Raw genomic sequence first — 14,842 nt, 5'->3', positions numbered from 1 at the left:
CCATCGATTTTTGTATTGAGAATTAAACCAGATTTCTGCGCATGCGCGACTCAGCCCCGCCCCCAGCACTGGTTGTTGGTGAGCGGAAGAGCGCATGCGCGCTCCCCTCCCCCAGCTCGGCCTGTGGGCGCCATTCCCTCAGTGAGCGGAATAAGATGGTTGAAAACAGCCGGGAATGGAGAGATCACGGCCCCCGGGGGAAGGGAGCAAAGAGCAGCCTCGTTACAGCAGCTCATCGCTTCGGGGCCGTGTCCGCAGATGGGCTCAGAGATCGGCATTGAGTCCGGGGGAAGGTCAGGGGGAGTCCGGGGGCTGTTTGTAAGAGGCGGAGTGGATCAGGAACTGGTCCCGGAACATGGAGTAAGAGGGGGAAGGGAGAGGTCATTCTCGGGCTGTGGGTGTACAGGGTGTGTCCAGGCGAACGGAGAGAGAATGGGAAGAACCTGCTATTTAAAATCATTGCTGCTTTCTCTCCCCAAACCAGTAGTGAATGTTCCTGGTTTAGTTCCAGTCTCACCCTGTTTATTGTTATTGGACAGTGAAGAGTGGAAACAGATCCGGACAGTAAGGATGTGGGGAGTTATACAAAGAGCATCTATTGCAGGCACCAGGTGAGAAGTGTGAAGGACACATTTTAAACAGCGGCTGTTTGATTTCGGTTGAACGGTTAGTCCCATGGGAGAGGGGATTAGAAACCTGACGTGTGCAAAGGTCCCCGCCCCATCGGGTCGTCCCATTCATGGATCAGTGCAGAGGTTGGGTTGTGTCTGGATGTCACTAAATCGTTGTAAAATTGCCCAACACACCTGGTGTGCAGAAGCTGAGTGCTGCAGTACTGCAGTGGAGTCAGACACTGACACTGTTTGTATTACTGGTTCTCATTTGTGGATATTCAAAATAATAATTGATATGGATATTAATTCGAACACTTTTGTATTTTCTACCTCACTGGTTCTTGAGTTACAAGAGATAAATTTCTTCCTGCAGGCAAATCCTTGATGGACCCAGAATCAGTGTTATGTTTCCTCCACTTGAGGCACAAGGAACAGTGCAGCCAGCTCCTTCTCTCACACAGTGAGTACATTATCACACACAGCGCACAGAGACACAGACAGGTCATCAGTTCCACAGTCTCAGACAGCAGAAGTCGTCAGTCCCACACTGATCCCAAGATCCAGAGACACATTTTCAATCCAACAGTCAAACAGAGCAGGTGAGGCAGACACTGTTCCATTTCCCCCGAGCTGAGTCCCGCTGACAGGTAGATACAAAAATCCCAGTCCAAGATCACACTATCAGATTGAAAGGCACTGTGTCAATCTCACAATAGGGCAACATTAGCTACGAATTAAATACCAGATCGAAATCACACATGGTACCCGATTTAAAGGTGCAGAATGAATCCCAATAATGTACCCTGAGATTCCAATTGATTACTCGCCCAGAACTCTCACACACATGTGAGTTTATACACTATGCGAATGGATATTGCATGTATCATGTGATACAAATTGCATACGAGTCCAAAACTCATGTACAGTATCAGATTAAAAATGCTGTGAGAGTGTAATCTGAGAAACAAATTAGATATCAGTTTATAATGGAATCATATTGTGAGATGTAAAGATACAGTATCACTTCTATTAGTACAGACTGAGCTATACATTATACGCCATTTGAAAAGTGTCACCATATCAATTTGAAAGATACATTATCTTTCACAAGAGTACTCACAGAGATACAGATTTAATAATAGTTCAAAAAGCACACAAATTATCTGATTAAAACCTACAGTGTCAAATCCTAAAGTGTATCCACATTTACCAATTAAATAATGAGAAATATGATCTAAACATGAAGATATTAAAGCTAAAAAATGTTATGCCATAATGCAATCTGAGAGAATAATTACATACAGATACAGAATGAATCTCACACTCAGATATAGTACCAGAGACTGACAGATGCAGAAGGAATCCCAAACTCACATACAATAATAGAGACTGACAGACACAGAGCGAATCCGACACTCACATATGGTACCAGAGATGACAGATATCGAATGAATCCCACACTGGCATACAGTACCAAGGGCTGATAGATATCTAGTTAATTACTCACTCTCATAAAGTACTAGAGACTGACAGAAAGATAATGACTCCCACATTCACACAGTACCAGAGCCTGAGAGATACAGAATGAATCACACACTCACACACAGTACCAGAGACTGACAGATAGAGAATGCATCCCACACCAACATGCAGTCTGAGAGGCTGCATATACAGAAAGAATTCAACACCCACATACAAGACTGGAGACTGAAAGAGACAGAATAAATCCCACACTCACAGTATCAGAGACTGCATATATAGATTAAATCGCAAACTCACACACACTACTGACAAGATACAGAATGAATCCCACACTGACAAACTGTTCCAGATACTGAGAGATACAAAATGAATCACACATTAGTGCAGGCTGAGTCACATTATTTACCAGTCCAAGAAGTATCAGATTGAAAGATACAGTATCAATTCCATTAGTGCAGACTGATCTACACATTGTATACCACTACAAAAACTGATGCAGATTCAGACTGAAATATACAGTATTCCATTCCTGCAGACTGAGCTACACATCATATACAAGTTCAAAAATGTCACCATATCAGTTTGGAAGATAAATTAATTCACAATTGTGTTCCCATCGATACAGATTTAATAGTAGTCCAAAAAGTGCCCACATTCTCTGACTACATTCTAAAGCATTTCATTATCAACCAATTAAACACTGGGAAAAATATGCATTCATTGAGGTATTAAAGATAAAGTTTTGAAGACCATACTGTAAACGGAGATACAAATTACATACAGATAAGGAATGAATCTCACACTCAGATCGAGGGCCAGAGAGTGACACACAGAATGAAACCAGCACTCACACAATGTAACAGTGTCTGACAGATACCAAATTAATCCGACACTCACACACAGTTCAAGGGACTGACAGATATAGAATGAATCACACACACCCACAGTACCAGAGCCTGACAGATACAGAATGAATCCCACACGCACAGACAGTACTAGGGACTGACAGATACAGAATGAATCCCACACTCACAGACAGTACGAGGGACTGACAGATATAGAATGAATCCTACACTCACAGACAGTGCGAGGGACTGACAGATACAGAATGAATCTCACAGTCACACACATTAATGCAGTCTGAGTTACACATTACACATCAGTCCAAAAATCTCATAGTGTCAGATTGAAAGATACAGTATCAATTCCATTAGTGCAGACTGATCTACATATTATAAAGCACTACAAAAAACTGATAAAGATTCAGACTGAAATATACAGTATACATTTCAAGCAGACTGAGCTACACATCATATACAAGTTCAAAAATGTCACCATATCATTTTGGAAGATAAACTAATTCACAATTTTTTTCCCATCGATACAGATTTAATAGAAGTCCAAAAAGTGCCCACATTCTCTGATTATAACCGAAAACATTATATTTTAAAATGTATCATTATGTACCAATTAAACACTGGGAAAAATTATTGATACATTGAGGTATTAATGAGAGAGTTTTGAACACCATACTGTAAACAGAGACACAAATTACATACAGATAAAGAATGAATCTCACACTCAGATAGAGGGCCAGAGACTGACATGCAAATTGAAAACAGCACTCAAACAATGTAACAGTGACTGACAGATACAGAATGAATCCTACACTCACATACATTACAAGGGGCTGACAGATACAGAATGAATCCTACACTCACAAACATTACAAGGGACTGACAGATACAGAATGAATCCCACACTCACACACATTACAAGGGACTGACAGACTTAGAATGAATCACACACTCCCACGGTACCAGAGACTGACAGATACAGAATGAATCCTAAACTCACACACTGTAGCACAGACTGACAGAGACAAAATTTATATCACTCACAAACAGTACCAGAAATTGAGAGATGCAGAATGAAAGTCTCCCTCACATATAGCACCTGACACTGACGGAAACAGAATGAAACGCACATTCACACAAAATACCAGGGACTAACAGATATTGAATGAATCCCATACTCACACACAGTACCAGATACTGAAAGATACAGAGTTAATTCCACACTTATACACAGTACCTGAGACTGGCAGATACAGAATTAATCCCACTCTCATATACAGTGCCACAGACTTGCAGATACAGAATGATCTCAAACTCATATGTAGTGCCAGAGACTGAGAGATACAGAATTAACACCATGCTCACACTCAGTACCAGAGACTGGCAGATACAGAATGAATCCCACACTCACACAGTATCAGATATTGACATGCAGAGTAAACCCCGCTCTCACACACAGTACTGGAGACTGACTTCTGCTGGACGTAAGCGAGAACTGTAAAAGAGCGGAACAAATTCACATTTTATGTCGTGGTTACAGAAATCGGACAATGTGCAACGTGAGGAAAGGTTCTGTCTGTAACTTCTACTCCCGTATTTTTGCTCGTTTTGTTATTGAAAAATGATGACAATTGTTTCATAATAAATTTTTTGTTTCACTCATTCGATAGTTGTGAATTTGCCCCATTATATTTCACTGTACATTGCGCAGTATTTCTCTCTGATTTCTCAGGACACGATTTGCATTGCTCCTTTACCCCATTGAGACACTTATTTTCCAAGCAGTATGTGGCCTCCTTATTCCCCCTGGCAAAATGCACCAGCTCACACCTTTCTATATTGAAATTCAATGGCCATTTACACGGCCGTTCTGCAAGCTTATTTTGTCGTAGTCTTCCTCAGTATTGACTACACCCCCTAAATTAATTACAATCATTTAATACAGCATTACAACCAATGTTTTATCGAAAAAATGTTCTCCATTCCCAGTTTTTCTAAATCCCACCCGTACAATATAATGTGAAGAATGAGTTTATCTTCTGTCCCTCTCTCATCTGCAAACTTCAATGACGCGGGGTTTGGGGATATCTACTGGCCGGAAGCAGAACTGCAACAGTTCGGAACAAATTGCTGAAACCGGACAATGTGCAGTGTGAGCGTGTTTGTGAATGGTGGCAGGTATTAAATCTGATTTTTTAAAACCTGACCATTAAACTTTAGTGTTTGTTATTGAAGAGTAAACAGAGCCGGACAGTAAGGATGTGGGGAGTTATACAAAGAGTATCTATTGCAGGCATCAGGTGAGAAGTTTGAAGGACTCATTTTAAACAGTGGCTGTTTTGTTTCGGTTGAACGGTTAGTCCCATGGAAGAGGGGATTAGAAATCTGATATGTGCAAAGCTCCCCGCCCCATCGGGTAGTCCCATTCATGGATCAGTCCAGGGGTTGGATTTTGTCTGAATGTCACTAAACTGTTGTAAAACAGCCCAACACACCTGGTGTGCAGAAGCTGAGTGCTGCTGTACTGCAGTGGAGTCAGACACTGATACTGTTTGTATCGCTGATTTTCATTTGTGGTTATTCAATATTATTATTAACAGATATTAATCTGATCACTTCTGCATTTTCTACCTCACCTGTTCTTGATTTACAAGAGATACGTTTCTTTCTACAGGCAAATACTTGAAGGAGCCAGAATGAATATGAAATTTCCTCCACCCGAGGCAAAGGAACAGTGCAGCCAGCTGCTTCTCACACACAGTAGGTATATTCTCACTCTCAGAGCACAGAGACACAGACAGGTCATCAGTTCCACAGTCCCACACAGCAGAAGTAGTCAGTCCCACACTGATCCCAAGTTCCAGAGTCACATTTTCAATCCAACAGTCAAACAGAGCAGGTGAGGCAGACACTGTTCCATTTCTCCCGAACTCAGTCCCGCTGACAGGTGGATTCAAAAATCCCAGCCCAAAATCACACTATCAGATTGTCAATTTCACAAAAGGGCAACATTAGCCATGAATTAAATACCAGATATCCCGAGATTCAAATTGAATACTAGCCCAGAACTCTCACACACACGTGAGTTTAATACATGCAGTATCCATTCGAATAGTGTATCATTCAAATACAAAATGAAGGCCGAAACTCATGTACAATATCAGATTGAGAATTGCTGTGACAGTGTAACCAGAGAAACAAATTAGATACCAGTTTATAATATACTCACAGTATGAGATTTAAAGATACAGTATCAATTCTATTAGCACAGACTGAGATACACATTATTTACCAATTCAGAAATGTCACCATATCAATTTGAAAGATAAATTACCATTCACAATATTACTCACAGATTTACAGATTTAATAGTAGTCCAAAAAGCACACAAATTATCTGATTAAAGCCTCCAGCTTCAAATCCGAAAGTGTATCCATATTTACCAATTAAATAATGAGAAAAGCTATTCAAACATTAACATATTAAAGCTACAGTATTGAACATCATAATGTAATCTGAGAGAATAATTATGGACAGAAACAGAATGAATCTCACACTCCGATACAGTACAGAGACAGACATGCAGAAGGAATCCCAAACTCGCATACAGTACTAGAGGTTGCCAGACACAGAGTGAATCCCATACTCAAGTATGGTACCAGAGATGACAGAAACAGAATGAATCCCACTCAGGCATACAGTACCAAGGACAGACAAATACCGAGTTCATCCCACATTCTAATAAAGCACTAGAGACTGAGAGATAAGGTATGAATCGCAAACTCACACACAGCAGCAGAGACTGACAGACACAGAATGAATCCCACACTCACACACAGTACCAGAGAATGACAGATCCAGAATGAATCCCACACTCACTCACAGCACCTGAGACTGACAGATACAGAATGAATCCCACACTCACTCACAGCACCCGAGACTGACAGATACAAAATGAATCCCACACTCACACACAGTACCAGAGACTGAGAGATACAAGGTGAATCTCACAGTCACCTACATTAGTGCAGGCTGAGTTATAAATTACGTTCCAGTCCAAAAATCTCAGTGTCAGATTGAAAGATACAGTATCAATTCCATTAGTGCAGACTGAGCTGCACATTAGAAACCACGACAACAAAACTGATACAGATTCAGACTGAAATATACAGTATTCCATTCATGCAGACTGAGCTACACATTATATACAAGTTCAAAAATGTCACCATATCAATTGGAAGATGCACAAATTCACAATTGTGTTCCCAATGTAGATTTAATAGAATTCCAAAAATAGATGCCCACATTATCTTATTACATTTTTTAAAATGTCATTATCTACCAATTAAAACTGGGAAAAATTATTCATACATTTCAGTATTAAAGATACAGATGTGAACGCCATCCTGTAAATGAAGATATAAATTAGATACAGATAAAGAATGAATCTCTCACTCCGATAGAGTGCCAGAGACTGATATGTAGAATGAATCCCAAACTCATACAATGTACCAGCGACTGACAGATTCAAAATGAATCCCACACTCACACACTGTAGCACAGACTGACAGATACAGAATTTATATCACTCACATACAGTTCAGAAATTGATAGATACAGAATGAATGTCTCACTCACATATAGCACCAGAGACTGACAGGAACAGAACGAATCGCTCACACATACAAAATCAGAGACTGAGAGATATGGAATGAATCCCAAACACACACACAGTACCAGAGACTGATAGATCCAGAATGAATACCACATTCACATAGAGTATCAGGAACTGACAATCACAGAATGAATCTCACAGTCACACTACTGCAGACTGAGTTACATTTTACATACCAGTTCAAAGATATCATAGTGTCAGATTGAAAGCGACGGTATGAATTCCATTAGTGCAGACTGAGCTACATAGTAGAAATATTAGTAAATACTCATAGAGTAATATACTGAAATAAACAGTATCAATATCATTGGTTCAGACTGAGCTACACATTATATACCAGTCCAAAAACCTCATAAATGATCAGACTGGAAGATACAGTATCAATTCTATTAGCACTGCCTGACCTGTACATTACATACCAGACTGAAAATCCCATAAAATCTTCGACTGAAATAAACAGTATCAATTCCATGAGTGCAGACTGAGCCACACATTATATAGCAGTCCAAGAATCTCATACCCTATCAGACTCAAAGATACAATAACAATTCCATTAGCACAGATGACGAGTCCAAAAATCTCATAGAATATCAGATTGAAAGATTCAGTATCACTTCCATTTGTGCAGAATGAGCTACACATCACATTCCAGTCCAAAAATCTCATACAGTATCAGACTGATAGATACAGTATCAATTCCTTTAGTGCAGGCTGAGCTACATATTACATACCAGTTCAAAAATCTCATACAATATTAGATTGAGATGCAGAATTAATCCCATTATTGCTGACTGAGCTATACATTACATACCAATCCAATAATTTCACCACGAACAGATTGAAAGGTACATTATCATTCACAATAGAGTTCAGAGATTAAGATGTAATCCCACTCCAAAGCTCACACACGTTGTTTGATTAAAGAAAATTGAAAAGTGTATCCATATTTACAAATTAAACACTGGACGAAGAACTGTATATAATTTAAAGTATTAAAGATACAGTGTCAAATACGATACTGTAAACTGAAATAAGAATACAGAATGAATCCAGACTTGCACATTGTCTCAGAGACTGAATTACAGAATTAATCCCACACTGAGATCATGTAGCAGAGACTGACAGATACAGAATAAATCCCACACTCACACATAGCACCAGAGACCTGCAGATACAGAATGAATCCCACACTCACATACAGTACCAGAGACTGACAGATACAGAATTAATCCCACACTCAAACACAGTACCAGAGACCGACAGATACAGAATGAATCTCCACACTCACAGACTGAACTGGAGACGACAGATATAGAATGAATGTCACAGTCACATTACTGCAGACTGAGTTACACTTTACAGACCAGTCCAAATATCTCATAATGGCAGATTGAAAGATACAGTCTAAATTCTATTGGTGCAGACTGAGCTACATATTGGATATAGTGGTAAATACTCGTGTTTGCTGAAATAAACATTATCAATGCCATTGGTACAGACTGAGCTGCACATTACGTACGAGTCCAAAAATCACAAATGATCAGTTTGGAAGATACAATTTAAATTCTATTCGCACTGCCTGAGCTGAACATTATATATCAGTCCAACAATCTCATACAATATTAGACTGAAAGATAGAGAATCGATTCAATTAGTGAAAACTGAGCCACACATTATATAGCAATCCAAGAATCTCATACCGTATCAGACTCAAAGATACAATATCAATTCCATTAGCACAGACTGAGCTACACGTTACTCACCAGTCCAAAAATCTCATACTGAATCTTTCAATGTGACACTGTATCAATTCCATTCGTGCAGCCTGAGCTATACATTGCATTCAAGTCCAAAAATTGCATACAGTATAAGAATGATAGATACAGTATCAATTCCTTTAGTGCGGGATGAGCTACATATTACATACCAGTCCAAAAATCACATAAAGTGTTAGACTCAGATGCAGAATTAATCCCATTATTGCAGACTGAACTACACATTACACACCAGTCCAGTAATTTCAACGTGAACAGATTGAAAGGTATATTATCATTCACAATAGAGTTCAGAGATTAAGATGTAACATGACTCCAAAACTCTCACACGTTGTTTGATTAAAGAAAATCAAAAAGTGTATCTGTGTAAACAAATTAAATGCTCGATGAAGACATGTATATACTTTAAAGTTTCAATACAATAGTGGAAACTGAAATAAGAGTATGGAATGCACATTGTCACAGAGATTGAATTGCAGAATGAATCCCACACTGAGATAAAGTAGCAGAGCATGGCAGATACAGAATGTATCCCACACACAGACAGTACCAGCGACTGATGGATGCAGAATATACCCCATGCTCACACTCAGTTACAGAGACTGACAGATACAGAATAAACCCCAGTCTCATATCCAGTACCAGAGACTGACCTCTACTGACGGGAAGCGACAACTATAATAAGGCAACAAATTCACATTCTCTGTCGTGGTTCCAGAAACAGGACAATGTGCAATGTGAGGGAAGTTTCTGTCTGTAACTTTTACTCTCGTATTTTTGCACTTTTTGACGGTGAAAAATGAAGACAATTGATTCATAATAAAGTTTTTGTTTCACTCGTTCCATAGTTGTGAATTTGCCCCATTATATATCACTGTACATTGCACAGTATTTCTCTCTGATTTCTCAGGATGATTTACATTGCTCCTCTACCCCATTTAGACTCTTATTTTCCATGCAGTATGTGGCCTCCTTATTCCCCTTGGCGAAATGCATCACCTCACACATTTCTATATTGAAATTCAATGGCCATTTACAAGGCCGTTCTGCATGTTTATTTTGTCCCAGTCTTGATCTGTATTGACTATATCTCCGAAACAAATTACAAGAATTTAACACAGTATCACAACTAGTGTTTGCTCTAACAAAATGTACTTGCAGCTCGTCTCCATCCCCAGTTTTTCTAAATCCCACCCGTGCAATATAATGTGAAGAATGAGTTTATCTTCTGTCCCTCGCTCATCTGCAAACTTCAATGACCCGGGGTTTGGGGACATCTACTGGCCGGAAGCAGAACTGCAACAGTTCAGAACAAATTGCTGAAACCGGACAATGTGCAGTGTGAGCGTGTTTGTGATTGGTGGCAGGTATTAAATCTGATTTTTTTAAACCTGCCCATTAACCTTTAGTGTTTGTTATAGAACAGTAAACAGAGCCGGACAGTAAGGATATGGGGAGTTATACAAAAAGCATCTATTGCAGGCATCAGGTGAGAAGTTTGAAGGACACATTTTAAACAGCGGCTGTTTAGTTTTGGTTGAACGGTTAGTCCCATGGGAGAGGGGATTAGAAATCTGATATGTGCAAAGGTCTCCGCCCCATCGGGTAGTCCCATTCATGGATCAGTGCAGGTGTTGGGTTGTGTCTGGATGTCACTAAATTGTTGTAAAACAGCCCAACTTACCTGGTGTGCAGAAGCTGAGTGCTGCAGTACTGCAGTGGAGTCAGACACTGACACTGTTTGTATCGCTGGTTTTCATTTGTGGATATTACAATGATTATTAACAGAGAGATTAAATTGATCACTTTTGTATTTTCTACCTCAACTGTTCTTGACTTACAAGAGATAATTTTTCTTCCTACAGGCAAATCCTTGAAGGGCCCAGAATTAGTGTGATGTTTCCTCCACCCGGGGCACAAGGAACAGTGCAGCCAGCTCCTTCTCACACACAGTATGTATAGAGTCATAGAGTCATAGAGTTATACAGCACGGATAGAGGCCCTTCGGCCCATCGTGTCCGCGCCGGCCATCAGCCCTGTCTACTCTAATCCCATATTCCAGCATTTGGTCCGTAGCCTTGTATGCTATGGCATTTCAAGTGCTCATCCAAATGCTTCTTGAATGTTGTGAGGGTTCCTGCCTCCACAACCCTTTCAGACAGTGAGTTCCAGACTCCAACCACCCTCTGGGTGAAAAAGTTCTTTCTCAATTCCCCTCTAAACCTCCCGCCTTTTACCTTGAATCCATGTCCACTTGTTATTGAACCCTCAAAGAAGGGAAAAAGCTCCTTAGTATCCATCCTATCTGTGCCCCTCATAATTTTGTACACCTCAATCATGTCCCCCCTCAGCCTCCTCTGCTCCAAGGAAAACAAACCCAATCTTGCCAGTCTCTCTTCATAGCTGAAGCGCTCCAGCCCTGGTAACATCCTGGTGAATCTCCTCTGCACCCTCTCCAAAGCGATCACATCCTTCCTGTAGTGTGGCGACCAGAACTGCACACAGTACTCCAGCTGTGGCCTAACCAGTGTTTTATACAGCTCCATCATAACCTCCTTGCTCTTATATTCTATGCCTCGGCTAATAAAGGCAAGTCTCCCATATGCCTTCTTTACCACCTTATCTACCTGTTCCGCCGCCTTCAGGGATCTGTGAACTTGCACACCAAGATCCCTCTGACCCTCTGTCTTGCCTTGGGTCCTCCCATTCATTGTGTATTCCCTTGCCTTGTTAGTCCCTCCAAAGTGCATCACCTCGCACTTTTCCGGGTTAAATTCCATTTGCCACTGTTCCGCCCATCTGACCAACCCATCTCTTTAGTCCTGCAGACTGAGGCTATCCTCCTCGCTATTTACCACCCTACCAATCTTTCTGAATATACTCTGTGAGTATATTATCACTCACAGAGCACAGAGACACAGACAGGTCATCAATCCCACAGTCTCACACAGCAGAAATAGTCAATGCCAAACTGATCCCAATCCAACAGTCAAACAGAGCAGGAGAGACTGACGGAATTTCTATTTCACAATGACTCAATACCGCTGACTGGCAGATAAATAATTCCCAGTCCAAAATCACACCCAGTATCAGATTGAAAGGCACTGTGTTAATCTCACATGAGATCAGAATTAGCTACAAATTAAATACCAGATAGAACTGACACATGGTACTGATTGATAGGTACAGAATGAATCACAATAATGTACCCCGAGATTCAAATTAAATACCAGCCCACAACTCACACCACATTATGAGTTTAAAGATGCAGTATTCATGCCAATATTATACACTGAGATACAAATTAGATACCAGTTCAGATGTTACCCATATTTCACTCACATATATGTCCAAAAACCTCATAGTGTCAGAATGAAATGTACAGTTTCAATCCTATTGTTGCAGATTGAGCTACACATTATATACCAGTCCAAAATTTGCATAAAGTATCATACTGGAAGATACAGTATCAATCCCATTAGACAGAGGTACACATTAGTTACCTGTCCAAAAATCATATTTATCAAACTGAAAGGCAGAGTATCAATTCCCTTACTGCAGACGGAGGTTCACATTAGATACCTGTCCAGAAATCACGTACAGTACCATACTGAAAGAAATAGTATTGATTTAATTAGTACAGACTGACCTACACGTTACATACCAGTACAAAAATCTCACACACTTTCAGACTGGAAGATACAGTATCAATCCAATTAGTGCAGACTGAGGTGTAGATTAGATACCAGTCCAAAAGTCACATTCAGTGTCAAAATGAAAGATACAGTATCAATTCCTTTAGTGCAGACTGAACTACACCTTACAAACCTGTCTAAATATATTACACAGTATCAGACTGAAAGGTACAGTATGAATTCCATTAGTACAGACTGAACCACACATTACATACCAGTCCAAAAATCTCATACAGTGTCAGACTGAAAGATACAATAATTATTCTATTCGCCCAGACTGAGCTACAAAATAAATACCAGTCCAATAATTTCACAGTAAAAGATTGAAATACACATTATCTTCACGGAGATTAAGATGTAATCATTCAACAAAACTCGCACACATTGTTTGATTAAAAGAAAATCCAAAAGTGTATCAATATTTACAAATTAATGCAGCACGAAAGATTTGCATACATTAATGAATTAAACATACAGTTTCAAGTACCATACTCTAACCTGAAATAAGAATAGAGAACGAATCCAGACTTGCACTTTGCCCAGAGACTGAGTTACAGAATGAATCCCACACTGAAATAGAATACCAGAGACTGACAGTCACAGAATGAATCCCACACTCACAGATAGCACCAGAGATTGAGAGATACAAAACGAATCACACACTCACGCACAGTACCAGAGACTGACAGATACAGAATGAATACCACACTCACAGACTGTATTGGAGACTGACGGATACAGAATGAATATCACACTCACATACAGTACCAGAGAATGACAGACATAGAATTAATGCCACACTCACATGGAGTCTGACATCTACTGGCCATAAGTGAGAACTGTAACTGAGTGGAACAAATTCACATTCTCTGCCGTTGTTCCAGATTCAGGACAATGTGCAATGTGAGGAAATAGTTTCTCTCTGTAACTTCTACTCCCGTACTTTTTCTAATTTTGTCAGTTAAAAATTAGACAATTGATTTCGAATAAAGTTTTTGTTTTCCTCATTCGAAAGTTGCCCCATTATATTTCACTCTACATTGCGCAATATTTCTGTCTGAATTCTCAGGAGACGATTTATATTAATTCAAATAAACCGAACTGAAACACAAATAAAAACTGAGTGCAAATCTGCAAGTTTCAACGGCGACCGTCAAAAGTGAAAGGGAAAAAATACAGAAAAAAATCAAACCGAAAATGCTGGAAAGGCTCAGCAGGTCCGGCAGCATCTGTGGAGAAGGGAAGCTCGGGTTAACGGTTCAGGACTATGACCCTTCTATAGATCAGAAAGGTTAATCCGACATAATTTAAATAAGGAACGGGAATCAGCTGAAGGAAAAACTTCAGAATATCAATTAATTTCACTGAATCCGAGCAATTGTGTCCCGTATCCAATGTACAGATCAGGGCAAATAATAATACAAAGGAACAGAGTTAAATTCAACGATATGGGGGAAATAAATGAATTTTAAAAATATTTTTTTATATAAATTAGACTCGTTTGTGTTTTGAAAACACTATCCCTCTGAACATCATCAAATTCGGTTCCAGTCTTGGTGTTTCTGAATTCAGCGTGCTGGGATTCAAACCTGTTGGAATTAATTGTTTGGAAGGGAGCGATACTCACCATCATAGCACCTTAGTTCACTGGGAGGGAGAAATAGAGCGTTCCTGTGGAGTTTCGGACTGAATTGCTCCCTTTGGGTTACTGGCACTTTAATCAAAGACAATAAACAGTTCCCAA

At 39.8% G+C, this 14,842-nt stretch overlaps 1 long non-coding RNA gene across 1 annotated transcript; it reads left to right on the top strand.

Moving 5' to 3' along the window:
- The first annotated feature begins 115 nt into the window (after window positions 1–115).
- On the top strand, window positions 116–14,260 carry LOC137312376 (uncharacterized). The gene is made up of 4 exons (XR_010960705.1): window positions 116–611; window positions 988–1,074; window positions 5,628–5,713; window positions 11,269–14,260. It is a non-coding gene; the product is annotated as an uncharacterized lncRNA (long non-coding RNA).
- The last annotated feature ends 582 nt before the right edge of the window (window positions 14,261–14,842 follow it).

This window comes from Heptranchias perlo, unplaced genomic scaffold (assembly GCF_035084215.1).
Source record: "Heptranchias perlo isolate sHepPer1 unplaced genomic scaffold, sHepPer1.hap1 HAP1_SCAFFOLD_43, whole genome shotgun sequence".
Lineage (NCBI taxonomy): Eukaryota > Metazoa > Chordata > Chondrichthyes > Hexanchiformes > Hexanchidae > Heptranchias > Heptranchias perlo.
Note: the sequence above shows the minus strand (reverse complement) of the source record. Positions and strands in the feature narration are given on the sequence as shown.